At 38.4% G+C, this 25,726-nt stretch overlaps 1 pseudogene across 1 annotated transcript; it reads left to right on the top strand.

The window, feature by feature from the left end:
- Nucleotides 1-2,647: 2,647 nt before the first annotated feature.
- LOC309698209 lies at nt 2,648-24,937 on the top strand (annotated as a pseudogene). Its single transcript, XR_014280802.1, has 23 exons — nt 2,648-3,264; nt 5,322-5,462; nt 5,555-5,692; nt 5,781-5,962; nt 7,095-7,205; nt 7,289-7,401; nt 7,547-7,675; nt 8,282-8,438; nt 8,559-8,763; nt 8,894-9,053; nt 9,598-9,760; nt 10,001-10,144; nt 18,770-19,001; nt 20,601-20,741; nt 20,875-21,012; nt 21,097-21,278; nt 21,369-21,479; nt 21,578-21,690; nt 21,917-22,045; nt 22,559-22,993; nt 23,080-23,239; nt 23,942-24,104; nt 24,767-24,937. The product of XR_014280802.1 is annotated as an uncharacterized misc_RNA (transcript).
- The last annotated feature ends 789 nt before the right edge of the window (nt 24,938-25,726 follow it).

Genomic DNA, 25,726 nt, shown 5'->3' with positions numbered 1-25,726 from the left:
TCGAACGGTTCAATATCAATACGAGTATCGTTGCACCCCTAATAAATATGTGTGTCTATATGTGTGTGTAAATAATTGTGTGTTATACATAAAACTTAAATGTCACACATTCCACACCGCATTGATATTGCTGTTGAGTAATGAACTGTGTTTCCTTTTAAATGTATGTCTTTTAGAAAGAAGTGTGAAGGACCCAAGGATCAAATGGGCAGTTGGAGTGGGAAAGAAGATTGTTGCTGCTTTTGGCCACAGCTGGAAGTGCCAGCAAGCTCTGCAGGCTGCCCAAAAGGAACTGGGCCTACCAGAACACAAACTCATAACTGAATGTTGCACTCGTTGGGGTTCAAAGCAGAGAATGATCCAACGGCTGCTGGAACACGAAAAAGCTATAACACAGGTCTTAGCAGCTGATAAAACCACAAGGCACCTCATGTTGCCATGGCAAGACATTGAAGTGCTTGACTTGGTCAGCACTGCATTGAGTCCACTCCTGGAGTTTACAGATGCTTTCTCTGCTGAAGAGTATGTAACCATTTCATGTGTTAAGCCTGTTCTTCAGATGTTTAACAATGACATGTTAAAAGTAAAAGAAGGTGACACTGAGCTGACCAAAGACATCAAAATAGCAATACTTGATTACATGAACAAAAGCTACAAAGACAGTGTCACAGAGAGGCTTGTTAACATGGCTTCTTTCCTCGATCCACGGTTTCATACAGAATATTTCTGTGAGAGTGAAAGCGAAGCCATCAAAGTTCAAGTCATGAGTGAACTAGAGCATCTTGTGTCACACCAGGGTAGCACAGCCACAGGTTTTTCAGAAACACCTCATATATCTACTGAAGACCAAACAAGTCAGGGAGCTGTTAAAAAGCCAAAGAAGAGTCTCGGGAGTTTTTTTTGAAGGGACCAGTTAGTGTCAAGATAGAGGTAACTGCAGAGAGGTTATCATCTGAACTGCGCAGTTATGTGAATAGTCCACCAGCAGACAGTGAGTGTGATCCTCTTTCGTGGTGGAAAGTTCACACAGTAAACTTTCCCCACATCAGCAGATTAGCTAGGGAATACCTCTGCATTCCAGCAACTAGCTCTGCATCTCAAAGGTTGTTCAGCACAGGTGGAAATGATGTAACTTGTCAAAGGTCCTCCCTTAAGCCCGCATCTGTGAACATGTTAGTGTTTCTGACAAAGAATCTTAAAACTTGAAATGTAGAAAATGTAGCATAATTTATCTATGTTTTTGTTTGTTTTGTTTTTACTCAAGAGTTTGTGCAATATTATTATTTGACTTATTGATTTTGCACACTGCACTTTTGTTGCAAAGCACCTCTTAAGTTTTGTGGATATACATGGTTATCCATAACCATGTATATAACAGGATAACCACTGTTCAATTTTGTGTGGCTGTAATGCACATTAAAATAAACAGCTGCTTGTTTAAACAAGAAGAAATTGATGGGTTTTTTTCCCACTAATAAAGTTGTGGAGTTGTATTTTGTTTCGTGTCAATTATATCGTCAGTTATATCGTTACCGCAAATTTTCAAATCTACATCGTGATAAATATTTTTGGCCATATCGCCCTGCCCTTCTCTGTGGGGGTCAAAGTTTGCAGAACTACGAACACAGCTGGAATCCATAGCTGTGCGTGTTCATGGTGCTTGCATTTTCACCTGCTGGACATCACTACCTGACATTAACATGTGTATCTCTGTACTAACAAACATGCCATATTGGCCCAGTTTATTTTTCTTATCATTGTTGTGAGGAGACCATAAATAGCATTGCATTTTCTGTCGTACAGCTCATTTGCTGTTATGGAGTTCTTGTTATGGATAAAAAGTGTCTTTTTTTGTTTCAAAATAGCTGATAACTGCAAACATCTGCGAACAAATGTGATTCTATAAAGTGGTTCTATATAGCGTGTAACTGTTAATATAGAGCGTTATTAAATTCATTGCTAATGCAATCATATGGCACATTGACTTCTGAGGAAATTTTAGATGGCACTCATCATCAGAAAGGTTGCCGATCCCTGGTTTATGTTGATGTGCTGTGTTTGGTTTGGTTGCATTATGTTCAGTCATCTCCCCTTTGGTCTTGTCTGCCCAAACCACAGTGGCCCTCATTTCCTTAGTTGTGACTAATAAGTGCTCACTCAAACAAAATTTAGCCCCGGATACAAATTTGTCTTCAGTCTCAGTTCTGCACGGGAGATGAATGCTGATTATGGCACATGATACAAACACAAAGGGAAAACGTAACATTTGTAGGGATGATGAAATGAACTTATAGACGCTCATTTAAAAACATAAATGTTAATAATTACCATGCGTTTCACGATATCTGTCTAACATTTTGTTCAGACATATATACATACATATGCTACCCTTATTATAGTAAGATTATTATTATTATTTTATTATAAGATTATTCTCTTTATCTTATGTTAGCAAAAGAAAACATCTGATAAAGGAGATTAAGCACTGTACTAAAGTCTAAAATGATTAAATACACACAACACAAATTTAAAGACTGCAGCTTTTTGTGCGTTTGTGTGTTTTGCTGATTGCCCATAATTGTGACATGGGTAAAACCCAATGCCAATCAATATAAGCTATAGATATTAAAAAACAGTTATAGTCAGTTAAAAATCTTTGTGGTTCAGTTTAGATTGTGGTTCAAGCAATGATTTAGTGTTTCAGTGAGAAGAAATGTGCTACAAAAAGTGATGAAAATAAAACTGATGCTTAGAATAAAAAAAGAGTTCTGACCATAGCAACAAGAGAAATGGGTTTTGCTCCTATTTCTGTTCTTTTAAATGTTCATGTAGACTGTTAACTAATTTGTAACAAAACTAAGAAACTCAACGGCTACAAATGAAGGAGAAAGTACAGAGTGTGCCTGTGTCTGGTTAATCTGCCCAACACTGCAGATAAAGTAAAGGTCATAAATCGTTTCATGATTACCCGACAAGCCTATGGGGGCGCACACACATGCACTCCCCCCTGACAAACGCTTCACCAGCAGTAGACACAACGTGCGCTTCAGTATACAGTGGACACCATGAGACTGGTACTTCCTAACCCAGGACTGGATCTCAGAATCCCCAGGCATGAAGATCTGGAGAGGATGGAAAAACAGGAGGCTGCAGACAGACCCAAGTGGGACAACAAAGCTCAGTATATACTAACCTGTGTGGGGTTCTGTATCGGTCTGGGTAATGTTTGGAGATTCCCTTACTTATGTCAGAGTCATGGAGGAGGTAAGCTAAGACAGAAAGGGCAAGATAACATATCTGGTTAATAATCAGACAATTTAGTGATTTACTGATTTTAAAAAATGTGTGTTTGTGGTATACAGGAAGTAATTTTTATATTAATCTAATAATTATTATTATTATTAATAATATTAATATGCTTTTCTTTAAATAATTAAAACTTTAACTGCAACAAAATCACTTGACCTTTGTACCAACACTTAAATGGAGTTAAATTGTCACCAATTCATTAATACAAGAGAGTGCCCTTAGGTTTGCAGTCAAGCTGCATTAATGATTATACACCAAGATGTCCCCTGAGTCCAGCTGGTTAAGTTTAAACACAATCTTAATTATGTAATGACAGGTGTTGACTTTTATGCAGTTACCTTATTGCACTCAAATATTTTTAAAATATGCATTTATTTTGTAATTTAATCATTCTTTTTAAATCGTTAACTCAAGCACAGTATCATGAGCTATAGCAACGAGTGTCCTTTCTGTGCAATAGTGATGGTGTATACTGATTAATACAAAACAGCAATGTGACCTTTCAGGTTGCACTGACACGAAATCTTATTTTTAGCCTACAAAAAAAAAGTGCTAAATATAGCCAAACACATCTATGACTAACCATAGTGATAAATGTCGCCCATCGTATTTGTACATAAGAGCATATCTAACTTTTAGGGCCACACAGTTGCTAATGGCTAACTGCTATTAATAACTTTTATTAGAAGATGTTTTAAATTATCATAAATATGTCGAATTTTGAACATTTTTAAGTTCCTACACACTTCATCGTGTTGTTGCGTTATCAGACAGAATCAGACAAACGGACACTTGTCAAAAACATAAAGCATTAAAATGTAGACTAACAGAAAACACTTCATTTAACAAACTCAGAGCCTTGTTCAAAAAACAAAAATAAACCCACACAATCTGATTATCAGTCCACTTCTTGTGTAATTTGGAATACTTAGCCTTCATGTACATGGATAAACTGAAGGGTTAGACGTATCTCTGGGGTCCTGTGTCAAGTTCTTGCTGGATCTGTTTTCTATTTATTCAGGATGTGACTTTCAGGTACTGTTCATCAACAAATCATTGTTCCTCCACCACTGTATGAGGTCTTTGGGCTCATATGCTGTGTTAATGGCCAGACATCTGCACTTTGGGTTTTATTTCTGTCCAGCGTACAACGGCCCTCTTTTACTGATATGTCTAATATGACAAAATTACCATCAGATTTATGAAATGCGCAAAGCAGTCTGTTTTGTTCTTACCATCATGCGTAAATTGAATCTGAATCATTCTGAACCAAATCCGATTTTTTCCATTAAATAGACACACTTGCCTCTAGGTGAAGCAAAGAAAGTGGTGATGATGTAGCAAGGGAGGAGCTTGCATCACCATGCCAAGAAAGCAGAAACTGAAACTATTAAGTTCAAAGAGGAAGCGCAGCTTTCCATTGGAGTGATGAAAGCCTCAAAAATGTAAAAGGAAAAAAAAAGAGCCTCTGGCTGAAAAAATGAAAGTTCTGAATATAATTTTTCCTGAGATGATCACTGTGGCTCAAGTAAGAAAAAGATTGGACATCAAACCCGATATGTTAAAACACTAATAGACTACAAGAAAAAGAAGAAAACATCTCATGGTCGGTTAGACCGAAATGAGAAAACCACTGTGGTTAAGAAAAAAAAGCAAAGAAATTAGACTTTAAATGATGACATCCAGCAATGATAAGTAATTTTAATAAGACGATTAGTAGTAGTAACAGTATTAGTGGTGGTATTTAAATTTTCTAAGAGAACCTGGCCGTTGTTTGTTCGCGTGAATGGTTAGAGGCAGTTTAGATTTATTCATATAGCACAGGCTAATTCAGTTAATAAAGCACTGATTTGAGAATAAAACATTCATGTGCATGACTTACACCCACAGTCGTGTATGTCTGTCATGGCATTAGTTGTTCCCCAGAATTCTGTGCTTGAAAACAGTTGTGTGTTACTTTCACCTGTTAATGATATACTAACAATCTCTAACCTACTTAAATATATTTGCAGGTGCATTTTTGATTCCTTACCTGATTCTGCTGGTGCTAGAAGGAATGCCTCTCTTACTGCTAGAGTTTGCTATTGGGCAGCGCCTTAGAAAAGGCAGTGTGGGAGTGTGGCGGGCCATCAGCCCATATCTGACAGGTGTTGGTAAGTAAAATGGTCCCTGCAAAAGAAACCAAAAATACCCAGTGTGTGGTTTTTAGTGATTGTGATGATAGATGATTAATGCTGTCCCTCAGGTATTGGCTCCATGTTAGTGTCCTTTATGGTTGCCCTGTACTACAACACCTTAATTGCCTGGATCATGTGGTATTTCTTCAATTCCTTTCAAGATCCATTGCCTTGGACTAATTGTCCTCTCAATGAAAACAGGACAGGTATTTGTACACTGATTTTCATCCCACACACACAAATCATAGCATCTGTTTTGCTATGTTTAAGAGTGGGGTTTTTTTCCCACTTTAGGATTTATACCAGAATGCCAGCAGAGCTCCACGGTGGACTACTACTTTTACAGAGTCACTCTGAATGCTTCTAACTCAATAGCAGACTCTGGAGGACTCCAGTGGCCCATTATAATATGTCTGTTAGCTGCCTGGACAGTTGTTTGTATCTGCTGCATACGAGGGATCAGTACTTCAGGCAAGGTTTGTAGAACCTTAAATAAAATGATCACTCTTTACTCTGCCAATGTTCCTATTTTATTCATTAACGTGAGTATCCATCCCTCCATCCATCCATCAGTTTTCTTCTGCTTATCTGGGGCCTGGTCGTAGGGACAGTACCCTGAGCAGAAAAGCCCAGATCTCCATCTCCTTAGGCATCTCCTCCTTATCTGGGGAAGTGCAACACAATCCTGGTCCAGCTGAGAGATATAACATTTCCAACATGTCTTGGGTCTGCCCAAGGGCCGGGGTCCGGAAAGAAATGCCAGGAAACCTTACCCAGGTGGCCCCTGGAGGCATCCTAGTCAGATGCCCGAACCTCCTCAACTGGCTCCTTTCGATGTGGAGGAGTGGCAGCTCTACTCTGTGCCCGTCTCAAATGACTGAGCTCCTCACATTATCACTAAGGGAGAGAGACCAGTCACCCTTTGGGGAAAGCTCATTTCTCCAGCTTGTACCCACAATCTCATTCTTTCCGTCATTACCCAGAGCTCGTGACCTTAGGTGAGGGTAAGGGATGTAGATCGACCAGTAAATCATCAGCTTCGCTTTTACACTCAGCTTTCTCTTCACCACAACAGTCCGGTGCAGCGTCCACATCCACGTCAGAGCCATTTGTTAATCCCTCGCTCCCCTCACTCGTGAACAAGACCCCGAGATACTTAACTTCCTCCACCTGGTGCAGTAATTCGTCCCTGACTTAGAGTGGGCACTGCTCACTTTTCCAGCTGAAATCCGTGGCCTCTCATTTCAAAGTGCTGATTCTCATTCCTGCTGCTTCACATTCAGCTGTGAACTGCTCTAGAGTAAGCTGGAGGTCTTCACCTGATGAAGGCAACAGGGCCACATCATCGGCAAAAAGCAGTGACGAGATTCTTAGACCACCAAAGTGGAAGACTTCCACCACAAAGCTGATTAATCTAATGTATTTTTAAAATCTGGAATTTTAAAAAGACATTTAATATGATGCATTGATAGCATTAAGCTAAGTACCAGAATAGGTTTCCACAAAAAAAAGAAAGAAAAAGCATTGTAAATTATGAAATTTTGTATGCTAATTGTTATAGCTACATTTCCATCCCACAAGTTGTTCCACTCTCATTTCTGTCCTCAGGCAGTCTACATCACAGCCATCTTGCCATACATAGTGCTGGCCATCTTCCTGATCCGAGGACTGACTCTTAAAGGTGCCCTGAGTGGAATAAAGTTCCTCTTCACACCAGATGTATGTTTCAAATCTTGATTTTTTTTTTAAAGTATGAATTTAAAGGTCAGAAATACATGTCAGTGTGTGTCTCCCTCTTGCAGGTGGAAGAGCTGATGAATCCAACTACTTGGTTGGATGCAGGTGCACAGGTCTTTTATGCTTTTGGCTTAGCGTGGGGAGGGCTGATTTCCTTCTCAAGCTACAACCCTGTTCAGTAAGGAACTGCACTTTTAGCATTTTGTTCACTTTAATTTAATTTCTTTAAAAAAAAATGGGCAAAATAAGTCATTGAAAACTGTTCCAAAAACCAAAGTCAGGCTGTTGTTTCCTTGTTCTTTTTGCACATTTAATTTCCAAAGCAACAACTGTGTGCAAGACTCTGTGATCCTGTCTGTGGTAACTGGCCTCACCTCAGTCTATGCAGCCACAGTGACCTACTCCATCATTGGCTTCAGGGCCACTGAGAAATATGACACCTGTATCAACAAGTGAGTAAAGCTTATTTTAAGGCTTTGAAAAAGTTTACTACTTTTTGGTAAAAGGCACTAAACTTACTGACCAGGAATTTAAAAACCCTGTGACGTCCAGGTACCCCTACCCCTTAACACCATGCTTTCAGCAAATGTAATTTGCATCTTTTGAAAAATTTTCTCCCAAGTCTTGTAAAAAACAAACATTCTGGCTTTAGCACAACAGAACTATTAGCTTCTTTTCTGCAAAACATTGAGTTAAGGTTGTAAAGGTTTTTATCCTCTTTGTTGACTTCACAGTGTTCAGTTATAGGTACAAAGGTTTTAAAGTCAGTCTAATGAGATCGTCATCATTGCAAGCAGTCTGCCTGTAGACATGACACCAGCTGGTTTGTCAGTCAGCACACAGCACCACAACATCCTTATATATTCACATCAAGCTACGGCAAAATATGTGTTTAATGTGACTAGAAAATGCTAACATGCTTAACTCAATTGTGGGGATGGTAAGAATACCTGATGAACACCTGCATTTGTGCATTGCCATTATAAACATATGTAAGCATATCCTTTAAGTAGATAATAGTAACCCCGAATTACTAATCTGATGTAATTTCTCATCAGAAACATCAGGACGTTACTAAATGGATTTGAACTCCCTGAAGACAGCATCACTGCCAGCAACTACAATGCAGCCCTTCATCATCTGAACAGCTCCAATCCAGATACTGTTTTTGGACTGGACATTAAAACCTGTGACATGCAGAAACTCCTCAGTGAGGTGCCTATTTTAATGAAAATCTATTAAGTTCCCATGATATTATTATTATTATTATTATTATTATTATTATTATTATTATTATTATTATTTTATATTCTAATCTGCATTGTGTTTGTTCAGGGAGTGGAGGGAACAGGTCTGGCCTTTATAGTCTTCACTGAGGCCATTACCAAAATGCCGGGTTCCCCAGCCTGGTCTGTCCTGTTTTTTATCATGCTTCTCTGCCTCGGACTCTCAACACTTTTCGGAAACATTGAAGGAGTCGTAGTCCCTTTGAAAGACTTTAATTTATTTCCCCAAAAATGGCCCCATGAAATATTGACTGGTAACTTAGCTTTATTTTATTTTATTTTATCTACATTTGATGCATTCCTCAGAATTTTACATTTAAATTGAACATTTTTAGAGTTTCTTGCTGGATTTTTAACAAAAGATCCATTGTTCTTATTTTTTAGGAGCAACATGTTTTGTATCCTTCATCATCTGCCTCCTGTTTGCACAACCATCAGGAATTTATTGGTTAACTCTCTTTGATAACTTTGCTGGATCTGTTCCACTGCTGACCATTGGATTGTTCGAGATGATAGCTGTTGTTTACATCTATGGCATTGACAGGTTAGTAGTGCTTCCATTTGTTAGCAGAGCTGCTCTGTGCAGCGTTATGGCATAATAATTTTAAGGGAGAATAAAAAGTCGACACACATATCTCATTCCTGACGGAGGACTCTACCACTACACTTCTCCAGTCCATTCACAGAGTCGTTGCATGGTAAGACATGGATAGGAAGTGGGCGGAGCCTTTTACCGTCATTTTATTACGACGCAAAGTACAAACACCTGTGGACACACAATCCAACACCATTAATTTCAGCTGCATATTTGGAAACTCAAGTAAAGTGTCAGGAAGAGTAGCTTTACATTTCACTACTATTAAGCTGCATAAGGTAGCTCAGCTTTCTGCAAAGCACAAAGAACAACGGGGTTAGCTTGGTGCAGGCATTTCAGCACATATCAAGCTAAAACAAACAGTTCAGGTATTAAGGGAAATACCTGAACTTAGACATTAAGATTCTTTGTCCGTTTGGAAAAGCAGCATCAAAAAGTGGTAATTTTTTGTATAACATGATGTGAAGCTAACTGAAATTTTCTTGTTTGGCAGGTTCAACGAGGACATAAAGTTCATGGTTGGGCGAAAGCCTTCTATTTTCTGGCAGATTACGTGGCGATTTATCAGTCCTCTGATTGTCCTGGTTATTTTGGTTTTCTACCTGGTGACTCAAGCCCAAAAGCAGCTCAACTATCTAGTCTGGGACATAAATTCTGTAAGTTTGCAACCACCATCCTAGTTACTGAATCAACTTAAGCACCTCCTCTTTGTTTTGCTTTGTATCTTAATGTTCACTGATGCAATTATATGGCGTCCCAAATGTTTATATTTATCATCATAAGTAAAGTCAAAAGACAATAAGCAAATTGGCAGCAGTCACATAGCTTACCAGTTTGAAAAGTTATTGCATAAACTCATAATAGGTTGTTGGATTTTTTTCATTGTTCTTTTACAGGAGACATTTCCAGCTTTGACATCAATACCCTACCCCTCATGGATCTATGCCGTTATCTTCCTCTTAGCAGGAGTCCCCAGCCTGGTAGTGCCTATGTACGCATTATGTCGGCTGATCTTTGTTTGCTACAAGAAAAAAATGTCATCCAGACTATAAATGAATACATCAGAGAACAAAGAAGAATTCAGGATTATTTAACAGTGCGTCCTGCATCCAGCATCACGCCAAAACATGTATTAGGCATGTTGGTCCATGGTGTCACTCTTTGCAAGAGTGAAATGGACACACGTGCAGTAATTTGCAATAATGGCAGAGGGAGGTATTTTATCTCAAGACACCATGAAAATAATCATGGGAACGCATTTGAACAGACATTACTAACATATTTAAATGTAAACACACATTAGCCACCTAGCTTAATCTGGCTAATAAAGGACCCTGGTATACTTCATACTTCACTTCATTGTTCACTAGCGACTTCTTGGCCTTAAATATATTATCTCCCCCTGCTGGTACTGCAACATCTGCACGGTGGACCCGCGTGTCTATTGCATTGCTGCTGTGATACCGGGTTCATTACGAAATCTATTAAGTGTTTGGTAATAATCATTGCCAACAAAAAACCACATTGACAGTGAATTATAGTTTGGTAAATAGATCTCATTAGTCTGTGTAATCGATATTTATTTGATAAATTGTATTTTGGAGTGGACAGCACAGCTGTGAGGTGATTAGCACTGTTGCTTCAGAGCAAGAAGGGTTGGGTTAAAACTATTAGGCTACTTCAGAATATATTGCATTGAATTATACTGAATATGTTACTTTCCAGACCTTTTGTTGAGGATATTCTCGAGCTACACCCCTGTAACTTCTTATTACATATATCCATGTTATAGAAGAATAGTTTTTAACCTTGTAGATTTGAGGAAACCTATAAAATTGATGTCTGCATGCACTTAAGCTGTTATGAAGGCCCAACACTAAGAAGCTTTTTTAAGCTGACCCATCTGTATATGTGTTTACACTGTCATGTGAATAAGAAACAAGCATCGCACAGGTCAGAGAAAAACTAGATAGACTTCAAGGAATTATAAGGGTATGTAGTAGCCAGGTGCTGCTGATCAAATGCACTTGATTATCTGATCATCAGCAGCCTTGATGCATGCTCAATTGTCAAGACTGCTAATTAAACCCCAAAAGGTTGATTCTGTTCATCTGGCTGTAGTGTTTTCAGTGGAAGAAACATTTCGTCACTCATCCAAGTGACTTCTTCAGTCTCAGCTGACTGCAGGTTTCCCAAACATAATAAGCAGTACATTTGCATAATGACTGAAACTACCTCACTGAATTAACAATGAACAATGATCAGTTCCTTAATCATTAATATGTAAATTGTCATGACCACTGATCACCAATCACTGTCCAGGAGTCAAGGAGGTCTTTGCTATGAGTTTCATTTCCAAGATCTACATTTGATGCTTTGACATGCCTTTCTTTGCTTTGTACTATCTCTCCTTTCTTTTATGGAACCCTGTCTTTACTTTTAATGAAGTCATCCAACAGTCTGGATGCAGTGGTACCGCTCCCAACCAAGCCATTCCTTGAAATAAAGATATGAGATACCGCTTTTTAAAACTAATGCTAAGACATAAATATGTTTATAAGTGCTTTGTGAAGCAAATATTCTTTTATGGTGATAGGCTAATAATTTTCATTTAAAAAGTGACTAATTGACAGATTCATTTCCTAAAGCACCTAGAAAATAGTAGAACAGACAACAGTTGTTAAGCAAATTCATCCTGAGGTTTGACTGTGTCGTGCACAGAGAAACTGCAACAAACCCAAGAGCTATAGACTCTACAGGCCTCAGTTAGCATACATTTGACGTATTAAGGAGAGCTATTGCTGTATATAATTGTGCAAGTTTTAATATTTGATCTGTTTATATGTCCGCTATACTATGTTGCCATATTAATCTTCAAATGTGTCCTATTAAATCAACGGTGCTGTTTTTGCTTTTATTCCTGTGGCTTTGTCTCTTCTGTTTAAAACATTTTTGTAAGCTTTGAATGAAATTTGTGTGAAATTATCACATTGAAAAACTGAATGGTTATAGACAAAAGTCAAAGGTACAAATGTATAGCAATGTTCAGTATTACCATGTTCTCCTATTTGTACTCACTAATGTCCCAGTTTCACTAGTAGATGTGACTTCTGTGCTTCCGTACACTCATGGACACCGTGAGATGGGTACTTTCTAACCCAGGTTTGGATGTCTGGATCTCCACTCATGAACATTTGGAGAGGATGTTGTACACAGAAGTTATCTTGAACGTCATAGATTTCACAGTAATGTTAATGTTTTTTCACCAACATGAGAACGACGAACTTCCTTATCATTATTCTTTCCAAAAATAATTCCTGGTCTTTGCAACAGCAGCTAAAAGAAGAGATTAATGTGTCATCTATTATTGGGTTCAAGTGAATCTGCTAGCATGTCATATTAATAATTCTCAAGAATGACCTCATAGGTTTTTCTAAAGTCCACAAGCTTTTGGTTTGTTCAGATGAACTCGGCAAACCTAAGAGCAATGCTGCCGTGTGCTTTGTAGAGAGAAGACGCTCTCTCCTGGTAACGTCTCCACACAAGTCATGCTCATTTGCTCTTTTTCTAATTATACTGTCAGGATTTACTCAAAGGAATTTCATCTGCTTTTCAAGCATGCTGCCGATTCAACATTTTCATTTAGTGGATTTAATTTAATTGTTTAATTTGCACACTATACATTATATAATATTTTGCATAGAAAGGTTAATACTGTATTTCAAAGGTGCAACGTCAGCTTTCTTACAAGTTTATTATTCAAAGAAATGAAATGGAGATAAGAAAACACATTGTTATTTTATTGCTGTGTAAAGCTAATTGGTTAGTTTTATAGTATGAAGAAGGCCGATTTGACCATAAAGGTTACTGAGCTTTCATTTTTACATTTATTTTTAACTTTCTTCCTCACATATGTAAACAAGTTGTCATCATATGGCATTATAAAAAAATGGATTACACGATTTTAATACTTCCACTAACACTACCCTCACCAGTTATTCCACTAGCATTTATTTGCTTGCTTGTCATAACCTCGGGTAGTCTACATCACATTTAGTGATGTAGCGCTGTCGAAGAACACGACTGTCGACCTGTACAGGGCTATGAGACCATCAGCAAGAAGCTTGGTGAGAAGGTGACATCTTTCGGTGCATTCATTCAAAAATGGAAGAAATATAAAATGATTAATCATTTGCCCTCATTCTGGATCTCCATGCAAGACTTTGTCTGATGGGGTTAGTGTTTTCATGAAGCGTAAGAGCCTGTTATGGGTCAATGGAGTTATCTATCTTTAAACAGGAATTCTCAATCATACGGAAAACAAAGTTATACAGAGAAAAAAATAAAACAGGTCTTTTTTAATGTTGTAGCTTAATGGCAGATTATTAACAGACGGTGTATTATTCCATGCTTTAATCCCATTAAAGTTCATACATTTAGTTGAACCTGGACAGAGTATCATCCTGTACAGTACAACAGTACATTATCTCCATCATATTTGACAGACAATATGGTATTCCTCGGATCTCTTTCTCCATGCTTTTCCTTTCCCATCATTCTAATAGAAGTTAATCTGGGTATTTTCTGTTCAAAGACCTTTTCCTTTTCTTTTTTTTTCAGAACTGTTTAAGGTCACATGAATGTTTTTTGAGTGCTTTGCATCTTTTTGTAAACTCGCTGTATTTCCATTCATGAAATTGGTGTCTCTTCATTGTAGACTTTGATAGTGGTACACCTTCCTCCTCGAGAGTGCTCTCGACATGGTTATATTTTGTGAAGTCTTTTTTCTTAACCATGAAAATAATTCTGTCAACATGCTGAGCAAACCGGTGCTTTCTTTCTTTTTGTACCAGATTGTTAGTTTGGTATCCTCTAATAGAGATGTTAAGGAAATTGCTTCCAGTGTGTTTCCCAGCTTAAGAAATTAGGAAAAAATTCAGCAAACGCACGACAGAGTCTGAGAAATGCATCTGGCTTTTCTATTGATCCATCTACTGAAGCCTCATCAGATAATGGCCTCAGTGGGGGGCTGTGGCATGCTAAATGTCTGCAAGTGTCTGTGAAACACAGCGAAAACTCTGTCATGCATTTGCCTCAACAGAGCCCGGACCTCGTGTGGGATCATGTTGACAGAGAACAAAATAAAATGCTGCCAACATCCAAAAAAGAGCTTTGAGTGTTCTTCAAGAAGCCTTTCTGAAGACTGTTTTTGAAGGACAAAAAAGTTTGCCTAAGAGAGTTCAGGCTGCGTCGAATAAACATAGTGATACCAATACTGACTTGTGTATATTGAGCTGTATTAAATCACTGCACCTATTTCCTATTTTATGGGAAACATGCTAACAGTTATAGCAAAATATAACTTTGTAGAGCTCTATCCATAGTTAAGTGTTAAAGGTTTTTTGTGAATAATTCACCTTCCTTAGACTCATAAATTGTAATCCAGCTGTAGTTATTTCTTTAGAAGTAATGATTAAGAAATGTTTTTAATCTGTCCACTAGGGGGCAGTGTTTTATCTGTGCGTTTTAGTGATGTTGTTGTTTACTCCCCCATGTAGTAAGAAATTTGTATATTAGAGGGGCAGCTCAAGTTAAGCATGCTGAGATGGTTTGGACACGTGCACAGGAGGGTTAGTAGAACACCTGCAGCAACAGATCTACAACTTCATACATAGCAGCTTCTCACTAGTTCATTATTGCTTCAGGATTACTTTAGTATTGCCGACTGTATCCATGTGCCATAAAAGTGATGCATCAGTGCATCAGTGCAATAGTTATTCAGTAGGTCTTTAGTGTCTTTACAGTTATTTCCATAATGGTAAATCAGAGACAACAGGAATCTTAGAACATGTTTTCATCGACATATTCAAATCAAACACACTCATATAAGTTTCATGTTTTTATTTTTGTTTTTTGTTTTTAGTAGTGTTAGAATTTAGCTTAACTTAAAGATTTGACACAGAACCTGGCAAGAAATGCAAGAAATCCCAAACTCAAGCTACATTTATACAGGATATTAAGTGTTTATGTATGTTTTATTTATCTGATAGCTGAAACAGAAACAAAGAGAATTTCCTTTAAAAAAAAATTAAAAATGAACCAATAAGAAAAAGTAGTATAATGTGACATATGTTGCAGGTGAACTTTGTCTCTTGTTCTTTAGGTTCTTTAGGCACTTGGATAACTGACAAACTTTTCCTTTAATGATTCACAAAAATAATGATTAAAGCAAGATACATTTCCTCAGGATTTACTTGCCCATAGACTAATGACCTATATAATCACTGTACCCAAAACAGCATGGTTCAGCTTTGAAGCTTTAAATGGTGCTTAGTGAGTATGGGTTTGCACTCCAGGTGACATATTTCAAAAGAATTGTGTGCTATATAAAGTGCTAATCAATTTTTAGTACATTGTTATGACTTTAAAATGTACAGGACATTTTTACATACATACAAGGACTTTAGGAAAGTCATCTAAGCATGTCAATTGAACTAATTATTATTTTCATAGAAAAAAAAATCAGCAATCTTTTTTTTATAAACTAAGAAATTGTTGTTATCTTTTTTGGGGAAACATTATACTTTCTCCAGTTTTGAACAAAGATATATGCATAAAATAAGACAGATTAATTTTCCACTTATCATCAGTTTCTTTTGATGTTTTACATTAAAATTGTGATCATCATTCCAATAGAAATTTGTGCAAGTGAACTTGATATTATCATATCAAGGACAATAAAAGATCAACTGCAGACAGTATAATTAACATTTATGAACTGAACTTTTGCAGATGAGAAAGCAAATTCCACCATAATGTGTTTGAACATTACCCTAAACATAATTTAACTTACAACGCTGGTTGTTTCACATCTCTTTCAAATGAAATGCAGACTTGGTGAAAACTGATGCCTCAACAATAACAGTAGAATAACACTGGAGGGTAAAGTTTTGTGAACGTGTCTCATGAAGGCATGCAAATTAGAGATCAGCTGATAGTTAGATCGGTTTTGCCTGAGTGCTGAACGTCAAAACAGCCAACCTTCTGGGCAGGAGCATTTTCAAGGATTTTTTAAATGGGGACACTGCACGATGTGTCAATGTGATGCTGAAAAATGAAGCCGTGGCCAATTGCACTTTTTCCAGATGGTATTGCACTGTGTTTCATAATCTGATGGTACTTTCTGTGTTCATACTACAGTTCCAGTAATTGTGACAAGATCCCAACAACACTGGTTAAAATGAAGCTCCAAACTATGACAGTCTCCACTGTGTTTTATGGTTGTCAACACTCACTGTTGTACCTGTCAATGACCTTCTCCATAAATAATGAAAATTATATGACATGAAAATTTGATTCATTTCAGTTCTTGTATAATTTGGCATACCTCAGACTTTTCTTCCTGTTTTGCTTCTGCTCAGAAGTCCTGAGTAATCTGTTTTGCTTTACTTCCTTAAGAACGGTTTCTTGACAGTCACGCTTCCAGTGATTAGGTCTTCATGTTGTCACTTCCCTACTGTCGTCTTACCATTTTGTATCAAAGAGGCATAGGTTTTAGTTGTTTATTTTGTAAGAACAAGAAAACATCATCATTATCATCATTTATTTATATAGCACTTTAAAAACACACCTGGTAGACCAAAGTGCTGTACAGTACAAATATAAATATAGTAATACAACAGGAAAAACCAAACATAGCAATAAAATTAATAAAAATGTCAGTTGCCCCCAGAGTTAAAAGCCAGGGAATAAAAAAAATAAAAAAACTGCCACTGATGTAACTTGCCTAATATGGAGAGGAAGATTATTCCAAAGCATCGGAGCCTCAATAGAGAACGCTCGGTCTCTATGCCGTGCACAATCTCAAGAAACTGCTTTTGGGAAGCCCTGGAATAATTACGGGGTACAATAAGTCCAGTGTTTACATTGTAAAAACAGCTGGCTGCTTTATTAGGGGGTCAGAACTGAGTGTGAACTGAACTTCACAGGGTCCTTCTTTTAGAGGTTTCTCAGGTTAAAAATATGTTGGAATGATTATGCCTCTTCTTTCTGAAAATTACTCAGGACTCTTGGGTAGAAGCCCCCGGTACTTCTATGTTCTTGTGCTATTTCTTCCTGACGTTGCCATATGCCAGGATTGCCTCATTTATCACATCTGAGGTCTCCTGCTTCTTGTCAGGCACTACTATGTGTGGTTGGTCAGCCAGCAGCTGCTTCTCTGGCTAAAACACTAAGTTCCTGTTGCTTTGAAATACTTCTCATTGATTCTCCTATCAGGACTGGGGACTTTCTTGTCCACATGCAGCACAGACATTCATGTACACTATCCTAGCCACTTGGTTGTGCTTCTCATGTACTCAGTCGAACTTTCTCTTACATCCTGCCGCTATATGTTGGACTATCTCAGGGACACCTTTGCACAGCCTGCAGCTTGGGTCCTGCTGGCTGCTCTTTGGTTTCGAGATATCTGCTACTTCCTCTATCTGTTGATGGTATGTCTCAAGGAAGGACTTGGTCTTCCATGATACTTCCTCATCACCATCTGTCTTCAGTTGATTTCTGGGGTCATCTTCCCGATGTATTTGCAGATGCTCTGTGTTTCATTCTGGATTGTGTCTCTAACCCTCACTAATCCTCACCCACACTCTTCCTATCATTGAGCTGGCTTCTCAGCACATTACCTTCTACAGCTGTTTGGCTGTGGCTGACCTTCATGGGTCTTTATCTTGGCTCACATCAGCCGGAGGGATACGCAGGTACTTGTAGCTGTTCCTTATGTCCACTATCTCCTGTTTTTGAAAACATTCAGCCACATTATCCAGCCCAAATGGCATCCATATGTCCTCGCTCTAGAGCCTTTTGCGTTGGAGCAGTAAATCGATGTCTTGCTTGTTCCTGGCATACATCTTAACGTCAGCATTGTACAGGAGGAGGCTGATGGTTGCTCCACTCCTGAATCAGTATACACTCTTAGTGGCAGGCTGGCTTAGGGGGTTTAGGCCTATGCAAAACAGCAATGGGGACACTGCATCACCTTGTTATCTTCTGCATTTAATGGTGATTTTTATGATTGCCTTGGAGATGGCCATGGAATATCCAAAGATGATGCACTTTTTACTTTTTGTTTGTTTGTTGTTGTTTTTTTACTTTTAATGTGTTTGAACCTGGTGGCATGATTCTAAGCAGGTGGGTTCTAGGAGTTTTCATCTCAGTTTCCACTCTAATTTTAACTCATTGAATAGCTGGCTTGGGTTTAGAGCCTGTTCCTACCACACATGACTCCCTTTGAATTCTTCCACCATTAACTGTGAGCACTCAGTTATCATCGTCGCATAATAGGCTGCATCAAAGTTCCCTGCAAAGTTCATGTACTCCCTTATCAGCTCCTGGAAACAATATGACTTCTCCTGGGTGACTGAGTTGCAAAATGGGATTACAGGTGATCAGTAGATTCAAGCACTGTGAGGATTATTGAGAGCTACCATGCCATTGTTTATGATTAATGTTTGATTAAAATTTGTGACTTATACAGTACCGACACAGAGTGCACATTTGCTTATCAGTGCAAATGTGCACTCTGTGCACTTACCAGATAAAGCAAAAGATCATAAACTTGTTTCAACCCAGTCTTATGCTTATAATAAGCCCTCACTTTGACTTTCCAGAACCATAGAGTAACATCTCTGTTTTATTGGGCAACCATGAGACTGGTTCTTCCCAACCCAGGACTGGATCTCAGGATCCCAAACTATGAGGACCTGGAAAAGATGGAAAAGGAAGATGGTGACAGACCCAAATGGGATAACAAAGCTCAGTACATTTTAACATGTGTGGGCTTCTGTGTAGGGATTGGGAATGTGTGGAGATTCCCTTACTTGTGTCAAACCCACGGAGGAGGTAAGGCCAGAAGAAAACAGTAAAGCATCGCATTATTTCTGTCTCCAATTACAGTATTGTCATTTTTTATTGCAGTGTTATAGAGGTTTGTGGGTATGTTGCTGTTTTTGTCTTTTAAACATTTTCCTGAATTAGAAAGAATTAGAAAATAGTTTTAAAAGTTACAAAATCTGTGTGTCAAGGAAACTTAGTGGAAGCTTTGGAAATTAATACTTGACATTTGTAAGTGTCTGAATCCCAACAAAGCTACATTATGATATTTATTTTAAACATTGCCAATAGAAATAAGCCACAAACAATTTAATGAATGGGACAAATTGTTGTCAAGATAAATTTGGGAAGGTAAAAGGCCCTGAATTAGATTTAAAACCATACAATTGGCTAAAGGAAAAGGGGGGTGGGCCCTTACTTCTCTCAAGGATCATTATTGGGCAGCAAACATAATGTTTGATAAATTAAAGCTACGTTTTAATTGAAGCAGAAATTATACAGTGTATTAAAGATTTTTTATTAGAGCTTTATTTTAAGCTGTGACCTTTTCCTTCAAATAAACAATAATAATAATAATTTTTTAAATTCATGGAAAACAGAAAAAAATATTAGCTTTGACTCCACCACTGATCTCCACCAGTCTTAGCTTGATAGCCCACAAAAGCTGTCAGTGTCATGTACTTGCTATGGCAATGCCATCTCAGAAATCAAGAGTTTAATCTATGATAACAGTGTTGTTGCTTAAACAACAATTGCCCTTCTGCACATGTACAAAAGTCATGTGTGTCGGTGGCTGTCTAATTCATGCACACTCTAGCATTGTTCAGTAACGAAGAAACACATTCACTGGGGGGGGGGGGGGGGGGGGGGGCATTTTTAAAAAGCCATTTTTAAAAATTCAAGTATTAATGTCACTGATCTCCCAGCAAGCCCCTGACAGTTTTTGTTAAACTGCTGGTTGCAGCTCACCAATCTACACCACTGCTGAGAATATGAACCGTGCTCCCACTCTCTTTGAGATCTCTATCTTTGTGTATATATTTTTCATAGGTGACTATGGGATCTCATAATTATCTGGAATTTTCTGAATGGGCGTTTAGAGCCGTTACATGTATATCACATGTATAACATATCAATGTTCACACATGGAACAGCTGATAAATGGTAAATGGCCTGTATTTATATAGCGCTTTACTAGTCCCTAAGGACCCCAAAGCACTTTACAGTACATTCAGTCATCCACCCATTCACACACAGGTGATGGCAAGCTACATTGTAGCCACAGCCACCCTGGGGCGCACTGACAGAGGCGAGGCTGCCGGACACTGATGCCACCGGGCCCTCTGACCACCACCAGTAGGCAACGGGTGAAGTGTCTTGCCCAAGGACACAACGACCAAGACTGTCAGGGCCGGGGCTCGAACCGGCAACCTTCCGATTACAAGACGAACTGCAACTCTTGAGCCACGATCGCCTGTATAAACCAGCTCAGCTCAGATTTAATAGCATCTGACTTCCAAACCTTATTCCACTACTAAGTATCTAAGTATGTGAGGTATTGCAAACACCTCTGACTGTCTAATTGTGCTGCTGATCAACATGTTCCAGGTGCCTTTTTGATTCCTTACATCATCCTGCTGGTGCTAGAAGGATTGCCCCTTCTGCTGTTGGAGTTTGGCATTGGCCAGCGACTCAGGAAAGGCAGTGTGGGCGTGTGGAGGGCCATCAACCCCTATCTGACTGGTGTTGGTAAGTAACGGCCTCTACAACCACATACCCAAGCAACAAATGGGAGAATTATCGGTACTACAGGAACACAAAGTTGTTAATGAAAGCTTGGTCCTGTGTAAATGTGATGTTTGTTAATGATCCTTTCCTACAGGTATTGCTTCCATGCTGGTCTCTTTATTGATTGGCCTGTACTACAACACCTTAATAGCCTGGATCATGTGGTATCTCTTTAATTCCTTTCAAGGCCCACTGCCTTGGACCCAGTGTCCTCTCAATGACAACCGAACAGGTAGCTGAAAAGACACAAGCACATACTTAGAATCTGTTAGTCTCCAATATCTAATCACAAGTGTGGACTTTTATGCATTTTCAGGCTTTATATCCGAGTGTCAGCAGAGCTCCACAGTGGATTACTACTTTTACAGAGTCACTCTGAATGCCTCTGCCTCAATAACAGACTCTGGAGGACTCCAGTGGCCCATAGTGATCTGTCTGTTAGCTGCCTGGACAGTCATCTGTATCTGCTACATACGGGGGATCAGTACTTCAGGAAAGGTTTACTGAACTTTTTTTCAAAAACAAGCATTGCTTAATCAGTCTTATTGCTGTTATTTGACAATTTTTCACATCTTTTCATGACCTCAGGCAGTGTACGTTACAGCCCTCCTGCCTTATGTAGTGTTGGCCATCTTCCTGATCAGAGGACTGACTCTTAAAGGAGCCATGAACGGAGTGAAGTACCTGTTCACACCAGATGTGTGTATTTCAAAGTTCTATCATAAATATACATCATGTAACATTGTGTAAATATCTTAATACAAAGCCACATTACACTGTGTATCTCACCCTTGCAGGTGGATGAGCTGATGAACCCAACAACCTGGTTGGATGCAGGTGCCCAGGTCTTTTATGCCTTTAGTTTAGCATGGGGAGGCCTGATCTCCTTCTCAAGCTACAACCCTGTCCAGTAAGACTTATAAAGAAAGGCTTATATTTTCTGATAATCTAGATCAGATCTCTAATCCCCAGTTTCTGGGCTGCCTTTCCTCAGAACAGCCACCCCTCAAGACTCTCACCATTTAAAGCAATGCATTATCAGGGACTGCAACATCTAGTCCTTTTACTGAATGTATCACTACATGACTGTTACAGTAAGATTCGACTCACTTCTATTTTTACTTTCTTTCGCCAAGCAACAACTGCATGCAAGATGCGGTGATCCTGACTATTATAACTGGCCTCACCTCAATCTATGCTGCCACAGTCACCTACACCGTCATTGGCTTCAGGGCCACTGACAAATATGACACCTGTATCAGTGAGTGAGTAAAGCTTATTTTAAGGCTTTGAGAAAGTTTGCTACATCATTTTAGTAAATGTCACTAAACTTGCTGACTAGGACTTTAAAAACCTTTTGAAAAATTTGGAACTTTTGAAAAATTATTCTCATTTTTCTTGCAAAAAACAATCATTTGAGCTTTAGCACAACAAAAATTATTAACTGGTATATATGTATATGTATGAAAAATGGACAGCTTGTTTATGAAGAGTTGAGCATTTTCATCATTGACATCTTGATTGGAAAAAAAAGATTTAAAAAAGTGCCACAGCTATCGCCACCTGGTGGCTTTTTTTATAGAATGCAGCTTTAAGGCTCTTCCATATTTGCTTAATTTTTCTAACCTAGATTTGTCAGTGTTTGTAATATTTAAGATTCCTAAATTAACTTTCTTGTGTTTTTCTTTTTCATCTTTAATTAAAAATCTAAAAAAGGTTATTTGCATAACTAATGTATACTCCTGTAATTACTATTCTCAACTGTAATGTCTTCTTAGAAACATCAGGATGTTACTAAATGGATTTGAACTCCCTGAAGACAGCATCACTGCCAGCAACTACAATGCAGCCCTTCATCATCTGAACAGCTCCAATCCAGATACTGTTTTTGGACTGGACATTAAAACCTGTGACATGCAGAAACTCCTCAGTGAGGTGCCTATTTTAATGAAAATCTATCAAACTCCCATTTCCCATTTTTATTCTAATCTGCATTGTGTTTGTTCAGGGAGTGGAGGGAACAGGTCTGGCCTTTATTGTCTTCACAGAGGCCATTACCAAAATGCCGGGTTCCCCAGCCTGGTCTGTCCTGTTTTTTATCATGCTTCTCTGCCTCGGACTCTCAACACTTTTTGGCAACATCGAAGGAGTCGTAGTCCCTTTGAAAGACTTGAATTTATTTCCTAAAAAATGGCCCCAAGAGGCACTGACAGGTATTCTGTTTCAAAGACTAAACAATCAACACGTCGGCCTGCAACCCCAATGTTAACACAAGCTCCCTTGTTTTCATGTCTTTCAGGAGTAACGTGTCTTGTATCCTTCATCATCTGTCTGCTGTTTGCACAGCAGTCAGGCCTTTATTGGGTAACTCTCTTCGATAACTTTGCTGGATCAATCCCACTGCTGACCATTGGCCTGACTGAGATGATAGCTGTTGTTTACATCTATGGCATTGACAGGTTAGTGCACAAAGTTTATGTACTTTTAGATAATATTGTATTATATAAAGCAGCCACACATCTGTAAAATCAGGAACATGATGTCCTGTAACCTTGTACAATCAGGCTGTCATCAATCTTTATTTGGTGCATTTAGCACAGTTGGACAACAATTAAATATTTAAGAGCCTATGTTATGCTCATTTCCAGCTCCAACTTTTATTATTTGTAGCTTTGCACAATCCACTGTTTAAAAGCATTTCTCATTCAGCCAATATTTGTCTTTGGTGCAGCCCCACCCTCTTTTTATGCCCTTTAAAACAACTTCCTTCTGACTGACTGCCCCTCCTAAACATAACATTTGAACAACATGTGTGCAGAGTTTCTTTGCTCACAGCCAGAGCCGTGTGTCTGAGATGATAGTTATCCTTTCTCGCTCAACTTTTCATAAAAGCAGAAGTAGGGATCATTTGTACACATGCTGACCTCATCATTTGAAACTTTGTCCATCCACCACTGCAGACTGTCCCTTAAAGCAATCACCTTGCACATTGCTTCTACAGGTTCTAACTTTACTGTTTACTGATCTTTGTATTGGTTCTACTTTAATATGAGTCTATTTACTTTTTGTTCTTTCATTTTTGTTTTTGTTTTATTTAAATAAAGTTATAATTCCATGAATTAAATCAAGTTTAATTTCATGAAAACCCTCTTGTGTGACAGGTTCAATGAAGACATCAAGTTCATGATTGGAAAGAAGCCTTGCATCTTCTGGCAGATTTCCCTGAGATTCACCAGCCCTCTCATCCTCCTGGTCATTTTAGTTTTCTACCTGGTGACTCAAGCCCAACAAGAACTCACCTATTTAGTCTGGGACCCCGACTACGTGAGTTCACAAAGACCACTTCTTATAAAAATCTGTGAAATCTGAAAAAAAAAGGAAAAAGAAAACAATCAACATTATCTCTCAGAATCAGCTGTTTTTCTTTTATGTTATTTTACCACATTTAATGAAGAAATTTCATTTTTACCTGCTTAATATAAAAAAAACCTCCAGATTTTCATTGTCAGACAACAGGACAGGTTTACAGGTTGTTTTCATGGATTGAAGCGGGGAGTTGACAGCTATTGCAAAGCTGCAATAACTCCTTCAACTCTCCTGTTGGGTTCAAAAAGTTCAGGAAGCCTCGCCCTGTTGGTTTCATCAACGGAGCTGCAAGCTGTTTAATTGGCGTGTCGGGTTGGAGGGTTGAGTCAAACAAATTATATTTCCATCCAGCCAAACTTTATGGCACCAACTGAGGTTCACAAGCTCATGATGACCAGTTGGAAGCCCCCTATTGATATCATGACAATCAAGGTGGCACATGGCTTTTTTAAATGTGTTTTTTATTGTAGTACAAAAAAGTTAGCTGATTCTGAGGGATTCAGGTGGGGGAGGGGCCCCTCATTTAATTTATATATATATTTGCAATAGTTGCTTGTGTGAAGTTTAAACAGTAATGAAAACAGGCTTGTTTGCTCATTGTGATGTTTTATGGTTTGCAGGACGAATTTCCAACTCTGGCATCAGTACCTTACCCTTCATGGATCAATGTGGTCATCTTTGTTTTGGCAGGAATTCCCAGTCTGGTGGTGCCTGTCTATGCCTTGTGCAGGCTGGTTTTTGTACGCTGCAAGAAAAAGATGAAGCCAGAGAAAGACATTAATCAGATATAAACAATTGCCTAAACAAGTCAGGCAAAAATATTTTATTTTGTCTAATAAAGGAAAAGTTATTTAAATACTGTGTCAGCATCAGAAGCATCATGTCTCTTTCATCAGTGCACTTTTGTCATGGTGGGGATAAAATGTAACATATTTTGACATGTGAATACATATTTAAGTAAGCTTTGCCATTAGATTATTGTTGAGTTATTGGAGGATTAGTTCATTTAACTGCTCAGTAGAGGTGTATGGATGGATGGCTGGATGGATGGATGGATGCCGAATGCATTGCAGAAGCATATCCATACCAGCAGGTGGCAGAAACCAGCCGTGTGGAACTGTATCAATTTGAAGACAAGGGAATAAAAGATGGTCACCAAATGTTTGAAAAAGACTTGATCCTTATTTTTAAATACTCAGACATCAAAGAATCCGATGACTGCAAGATTTAATAACTATAACTGAGAATTATTAACTAAATTTACTGACGTTTGAATATGTCTATGCTTGACAGGTGATGATGTCACTTCTCCCGGGAAAAGAGAAGCAGTTTGGATATATCCACTAATTAAACATAACATAAATTAATTAATATATAATAATTAAGGTGTTTCAGGTGCAAACTGCACTTGTTATCAAGCACATTATTATCTTACCGCCACATCATAATTGCACCTCCAGCTCATCGACTAAATGTGCCACTACATGTTATGTATTAGACACTCCCCTTTATGATCCAAAGGACCAGCAAATTATTGTAAGTTCACATAGGCTGTCGTCATGTTTCCACTCTGCGCTTGG

The sequence above is a fragment of the Aulonocara stuartgranti genome (genome assembly GCF_965226115.1).
Source record: "Aulonocara stuartgranti genome assembly, chromosome: 22".
In the NCBI taxonomy this organism is placed as follows: domain Eukaryota; kingdom Metazoa; phylum Chordata; class Actinopteri; order Cichliformes; family Cichlidae; genus Aulonocara; species Aulonocara stuartgranti.
The sequence above is the reverse complement of the archived record's forward strand: the minus strand, read 5'-3'. Positions and strand labels throughout refer to the sequence as shown.